Source organism: Chroicocephalus ridibundus, chromosome 2, assembly GCF_963924245.1.
Source record: "Chroicocephalus ridibundus chromosome 2, bChrRid1.1, whole genome shotgun sequence".
NCBI classification, from domain to species: domain Eukaryota; kingdom Metazoa; phylum Chordata; class Aves; order Charadriiformes; family Laridae; genus Chroicocephalus; species Chroicocephalus ridibundus.
Window position 1 is genome coordinate 39203304 of NC_086285.1, and position 7365 is coordinate 39210668.

Consider the following 7365-nt stretch of genomic DNA (forward strand, 5'->3'; position numbering starts at 1 on the left):
TGCAATTTGGACAGGAGCATATGGTGCTTCAGGTATTACCCACACAGGTGGTACAACTCTCATTCCCCCTCAGGATTTCAAAAGTCTAATTTTTACCTTGGGAACACCATAGAAATATTGGGCTATAGCAGCTGGAACAAAGCATTAGTTTAAGAGCATGAAATTAGAGATATTTTTGGGAGTGGATACGGTTGACAGTAGGCTATGATAGGTTAAAAAACCCAAACAGCCGTGATAAGTAAATATCTCTGGGGGAAGGGTTGAGGATGTGGTGGGAGATTCCAGCTAGGTGGATGCTTTATCCCAAACATCAAGAGGAAACTTGCAGATGTTTCAGGGCCTATTTCAATATGCAGAGCTTGAGTTAAGAGTCTATATAACAGATGGCAGTTTCTGAGTCACTAAACGTTATTATTTGGCAACAAACTTATGCTCTCCCAACCGTTTCTCAAGGGATCCTTGCCACAAACTGCTGTGAGCGTGATGTGTATTCTGTAACATTCAATTGCAGAGTTTCTAAACCAACAAGCAGAGCTCCATATAACTGTAGACACAGATATATATTTACATAAAAAATCTAAATTAAACTTGGCATATATCAGCCTGAGTCAGAGAAACCAACACTGGAGTCCAGAGGCCCACCATTTTCTGTATATTTCTGGATTATTTATGCTTGCACCTCACTATCTCCTAAAAGATCAAATCTTTTCTTCTTTTTTTTTTTTTTTTTTTAAGGTAGATTTTTATGAAATTTCAGTAAATATGACAGGGGAATTAAATCTTAAACACCAATATCTGGCACAAAAGCAACTTTCTCTTTAAGATGTCTTTAAAAAACAACCAAACCATATTCATAGGTTGATACCAACAATGCCACTATAAGTATTACGCTTCCCACTCAATAAGTAGATACAGGCTTAGAATACACCAAAGGATTCCAGTACCCAAATGCTTCCTGATTTCATTTAGTCCAAGTTTGTTGGGATTTAGGTACCAAAACACTTTACAGGGTCTGGTCCTGTGTATCTTTGCAAGACTATTAGAGGCACTACTCTCAGGGACAAGATTAAGAAGTCTCAGCTCCAGTCTCATCCTCAGTTTATTAGGCTATAACCTTTTCTCAATTGCATCAACAGAGTTAAAAGCAATAACACATGACCTTCCTATGATAAGGCTCTTTATCACAGCAGCTTCCTAGAGAGTCACAGTGTCTACTCTGCAGAGCTAATAATAGACAACATTCCTACAGGAACATAATTCATGGGACTGCACACACAAGGCATGCACCAAAACCTCATAAAGCACCAAATGAATCATGCTCTGAATAAAAACAAACAAGCTGCACACACTGTATAGTGAAATGTTCAATACAAGCTATCTACAGAACAGCTACATATCTTAAACCCAAAAAGAGAGAGAAATGGTAGAGGGTAGGCAATAGCCAAATGATTGCGTATCACATCGTGGGCAACGAGGTTGCTATTTTTGCCTCTGTGGTAACTCCTTCTGCCTGTTATACGTTTTATTCCTATCCTGTAAGGACCCTTGATTAGGAAAACTACGAACAACAAGAGCAGAAACTACTCACAAGAGATCAGTACGGTCTACTTAAACCTGGGAAAAGGAAATACAGAAAAGGGGAAAGGACGGCTTTTCTTAAAGCAAAACAAACCTCCAGTGTTAAAGCATCCCTCTTTCAGAAGGAACATCCTCTTTCCGCCCTCCCCTGTACCATGCCATGCAGTTTATCAAGTGAAAGTCCGCCAGATGAAATGCTTCTTTCAGCAATATGCCAGCGATATCTAGAACTGCTCATAATAGAAAGCAAAGTCTGCGACCATCTTTTGTAAACAACATTGTTGCTTGTAGGCACATATGTATCTAGAAAGTGATGACTCCTTTCACAGTTGCCCTTTAAATTGTTGGTTTTGGCACAAACCTGCATTTTTGAAAAAAAGAACCAAGGCATCATGTTACAGAGAAGAAAGACATCGTGTTCCAAGCTGGAAAAACACCCTCCTTTTCCCGTGGGTTTTGTCTATCAACACAGAGCAACAGAGCTTCGTAACCTTAATATTGAACGCTGATGTCAAGGTGACTGCTGTTATATCCTGTTCACTGGGCTGGGTACAAAAATTAACTCCAACAGTGCAAATGGTAGTAGCAGTTTGGGAAAGGAAGCAGTTAAAAAACACTGACTAAACTAGTCATAAATAAAGAGGAGATGACCCTTGTGGTTAATTAGCATATAGAACCTCTTGGATTTTGCTTTTAAAGTTCATGTTTTTCCCTACTATTTGCTTTATGCATACTGCATTTTTATTTTGATCTGGTGATGATTCATAGACCCAAAAAAACGTCTGACTCAAGGAACAACAAATCTATCATACGGGTAGCATCACAGCCTAATCTCCATTGCAAAAGTGTATGGAGTGAAATCCTGTGCCTTCTGAAACGCGCAGGAGTCTATCATTGAGTTACTGAGTTCAACAGGGACAGGATTTCAGCCATCCACTGAAGGTATTTCTAAGTGGTAAGGCAAGGCAGCCAGCGTAAAAACATACTGGTTAACATCAAACAGTTCTTAGACAGAAGAATTTTATGTTCATATAGTTTTGCTGTTCGAGAGGCTTGCAGGCACACTAAATGCATTTCCAAAGTCAGGGTTTACAAGCTCTCCTTCTGCAACTACGTAGATATGCAGAATTAGATGTCATTACAGCCAGCCCTTTGTGATTTCTTCTTCTCCTGTAATGTTTATAAGGTGTCCCTGGTTAGCAGCGTCCAACAACTCTAGAGAATTCAAACATTTTCTGACTTGACTTTGCAGAGAAGCAGACAGTAACAGACATGAGATATTCCCTAAGGATTTAATCTTGCCAAGCTTTCTCCTCCTCTATATTTTGCACTCAAGTAGTGACGTCCATGCGCCTCTACTGCTATCTCACCTTGCTCCTGAGCTTTGACTAGAAGGAATAGCAGCAACAGTTCTGCTTGTAGTGACTTCACTTCTTACGACTTTAAAAAATAAAAAAGTCAAAACAAAAAAACTGCTTTTCTTCCACCACATAGGAAGCAAAGCAAAACAAAATATTGACTCACAGGCTAAAATAGTTCCCTAAATCCAAAGAAACCTTTGAAAGTGATGGGTTTTTTCCTCCCGTAAGACAGACTCTGTAATCTTTAGCACATTCTTTTGTTAAGTAACACGTTCCATCTCACTTTAAGAGAGAAGCCGTGTAAAACCACCTCACCTTTTTTCATCACTACACATTTTTACAGTTGTTCTGTTGCTGCTTCAGGTATTGTAAAATGCACCAGTTCAGTCAAGTGCTGTTTCAGTCAGCGTGAAAACAGGCATAAGAAATTCAATGCCTTTCTAGTTTCTTTCCCTTCCAAACTCCCATCAGCCATCATTCCATCTCTTCACAAACAGCATCCAGATGTTAATAAACATCTCAATCTTACTGTTTTTCAATGGCACAACCTTTTCGCATTGAGCTTTTTTTATCATTTATTTCGTCCACCCTGCAGCTTTTGTTGTTCGCTCGTATTTCCAGCTCACCACGAAATATGTTGTATGAGTGTCAACAGAAGAATTCCTTTAACATGAACCAAAATAACATTATTTGCTTCAAATCCAGGCAAATAGAACCTGCATTTAAATTTATACTCATTGGATCTTCCACTAATATTTTTCTGGATGAGAATTTAATGTGGAGCATCACTACGTGTTCCAGTTGGAGTTCAAAAGTGAACATTTATTTTCAGAGTTCACAATAACAAAGAGACTGAGGATCTTTTATATATTTTTTAAATGTGCTTCCTTCAGTAGAAAATAGGTCCCCAGGTCATGAACTATGGAGTGTAAATCAATACAGGTCTGACAAGGCTGACAAGTGACAGAAGTAAAATATACAGCACCTTGCACAGGCTTTGCAGCATCACTGAACACATTAGTACCTTTACATTTAAAAAAACCTTCTCACCTAAATTTATGGGCATGCTGATCTTGACTAGAGAAAGGGATTTTAATAGCTATGGGAAATACAAAAATATACTACAATGTTTTTGCCACAGTTCGCATAATTGTGTGTATAGTGATAAACAGTTGTTTTCAACCTGAGTTCAGTGGACTCTGGAGCCTCCAGACTACTTCTGAGAGGTCTGTTTAAAGTAATGAATAAAAAAAAATAAAGCAATGGCATCTTTTCCGGGTTTAATTCTGCTAGGGAGTCATCCTCATCTCTACTGATCAAAAGTGCTTGAAATGATTGGTACAACCTAAAGGAGAATGAATTATGTTGCCTACTCCATGAGCCTGACAACAACAAAAATTGGCAAAAAGTGTTGCTAAAAAGTAGTGGCCTGTTTCCAGAGTCTTGGAACTGAGGCTGAAACAAGGGGAAACTCCCCAACAATGTATTACCTTCTCAGGAAGGCTCCTGAAGGGAACCTGAAAGACTCCAGGTTCTTAAAAAATGTTGACAGCAAGTCTGAGGAATGGCAGAGTTTCTCAGGGAATCTGAAAATTGCAGACACCAGAGACATTACACCTTCGAAAACCAGCTCAGGAACTGAGATGCGGTGCAAGTCTGAGCCAGACTTTTGCTAACTGAATCATGACTCTCCTGCTGCATACCCTGCCCTGCAGAGAGGAGGATAATCTTGTTTACTGTTGAAAAGCTCACTTGTCTGGCTGCGCTTTCTGCCACAGGACTGAAACTTGCTATAAGGGGTTAAGCCCTTGTCTTCAAGTAATATTGTTTAATGAAGCTAATGGGTATGCTGGGCTTGCCAGCCCAAACTGAAGAGCTAAGAAAAGCCAAGGACTTTCAAAGCTGTGACAAGGGCTGGCAACATCAAGGTGATCAGGCAAACATGGAGCAAACAGCCTATGGACAGCTAGAGCTCTCCTGGCATGTGGAGCCATGACAACGTACAAACACTGTCCTTGGGCCTCACGTTCAGATCTTCCATCAGGGGAATTTGCTGCCAGAGCACATGCTATTTGCTAACACCTAGGGTCAGAAACTGGTGGGACTGCCAAAGCGGGATTGAATCAGACCAAAACCTAACCAAAATCCATTCAAAGCAACGTTTTTAAGTTCTTGTCAAATTCACACCAGCCTTCCCAAAATGTTTCTGCTAATCAGAATAACAGCTCAGCTAAGATCAATGCCCCCAGGTCGGCGCCAGACAAGCACCAGGACTGTTTGCACCAGTGCAGGTCTGCAATGCTGTGTTATATCCTATACCATCATAGCCTACGTCCTCAGCATCCATAGGGCTCCCTGCAGGGATGCTTGGTGCTGCTCAGGGTCGTGCCTGACCTCTGCTCCCCATTAGGACTCCCACACTGTGTGCTATCACTGGCTGCTTTCCCTTCCAAGATGGTCATTTTTCCAAATCAAATGGGTTTAAACTCTCTTGGGGTTACCAAAGTGGTTAAGAGCCCACCAGTAGCCTGCATGGGAGCAGAGCCAGAGCCAGAACAAATTCAGCCAGAGCAAAGTCCAAAAAGAAGAGAGTCATGGTTCAGCTTTCTGGTTTTAATTCTCCAAGGACTTTGCAAATGAAAGAAAAATTTAAAGGAAATTGAATTATGTAGAAAATAACATTTACTATTACAGCTCACCTCTAGAGTCTCCTGTAAAGTCTGAGACCCATGGGCTAGATTTTGCATCAATGGAGTCCCTTGGCTCAAAGGAGCTCCAACCCAAACATATAAGAGTGGAAAGGAAGAAAGAAAAACAGGGCAAAGCAAGCTAAAGCAGGGTAGGGACTGTGCTGTCTTTGAGCACAAGCCCTGTGCTCTGCTCCAGAGCAGCAAGGTAGGAGAAGAAAAATCCACGGAAAATGTCTTGGTTACAATCCCCCGCTCATGCCACAGTTTCAGGGTTGCTATTTGCTTCCCTGTGAGAGCATCTCACTTTCCTTGAAAGCTTAGATTATTTTTTCCCCCTGCTATCTAGACAAAAAACTTATCAGGAACATGAAATGAGATCGCAACTCATACGCAGCAGATGATCTGTTATGACAAGCTAAACAAAAATCAGTTGTGATGCGAGCGTGATTACGGGAAAGGCCTCCATTATTTTGGTTTGGTTTTAAATAATCTGTGGTCTGCAGCTGAATATTTGTTCAAGGAAATAATGGGTATGAAGTGATCACTGACTGTACGCAGCAGAGGATCAGATGCTATCGGGTTACACTTCCCCAGAGAGGCAGCACTAAAAGTTAGAACACTACTGCCTCAATAAAAATACAACAAGTTAAAAACAACTCCAGACTGTGACAGTGCAGTCACTACTTATATTCTTACCCCCATTTGTGTAACAGTGTTTACTGATTTTCTTCCCCAGGAGTAGGATTTCAAATAATTGACTACTCTTCTCGCTTGCAGTCTCAAAACTCTGCTCTTTTAGAGTCTTTGTAGAAAAAGAAACAGACTTCATAGAGTCTGAATTTGTTCACTTCCTTTCCAACTACAAGGTCCTCTGCAAACTTGATCATTTATACCCAAGAAATAGCTCCAAAGGAATCACTACAAGGAAAAGTGTTAAGAGATGATTATCAATGCCTGCGAAAATATTCAGGCGCGAGCTCCAGATTTCACTTCGGCCAAGAGGAAACATTGAGCTTTTGTTGTCAAATTAGCATCAGAAACCTGGAGAACCCAGAGACACAGCAAGGTTCATAAGATGCTCTCTAGCTCCATAGAATCATGGCTATAAACAGGACTTTTCAGCAAAGTAGGCAAAATTGGATTTTGGCTCTTCGAATAAGGAGCTTGAAACAGAGGTTGAGCTCTTCCGATCACAGGAAGGACAAAAGAAAAAAAGGGGGCACAGGTAGGTTGCAGAGCCAGAGAAAAAGACCTGTGAACCTTTGAAACTGGGCTATCTGCTGTCCTAAGGAGAGAAGGGGAAAGCTGGTGGTCCATAACTCTGAGTCACGCCTCAGATACCCTATTGCCCTTCCCTCAGCACAAGCACCCTGGACTTTGAGGACTCCCAGGCAAACAAACTAGGATTGTGACTTTTTCTTTCTGCCTAGGGCAGCTTTGATATTCCAAGGGAAGGTCCTGGCTACCTATATTATTGCATCTCTGTGAGATGACTTCTGCAATGAGAAGCGAGGAGCTCCATTAGAGGATTCCTAAAATATTTTGAGGTATCAATCCAGTTTCTAACCATTACAGGAAGAATCATTCTTTTGATGACACAGATACATTTCACTGCATTACAACAGTAATATTACACCACAGTTTGTGAACTTTCATATACTGCACTTGGGACCAATGAAATGTATCCTCAGGGACGGATTGGGATCCATCCAATCGGATGGATCGACCATTGGGAT

At 40.9% G+C, this 7365-nt stretch overlaps 1 long non-coding RNA gene across 1 annotated transcript in view; it reads right to left on the reverse strand.

Annotated features, from left to right (window-relative positions):
• The window catches only part of LOC134511342 (uncharacterized), an 83450-nt gene extending 81654 nt beyond the window's left edge, over positions 1-1796 (reverse strand). The window contains exon 1 of the long non-coding RNA XR_010069859.1: positions 1673-1796. This is a non-coding gene — a long non-coding RNA (uncharacterized LOC134511342). The remainder of the gene's footprint in view (positions 1-1672) is intronic.
• Positions 1797-7365: the final 5569 nt, after the last annotated feature.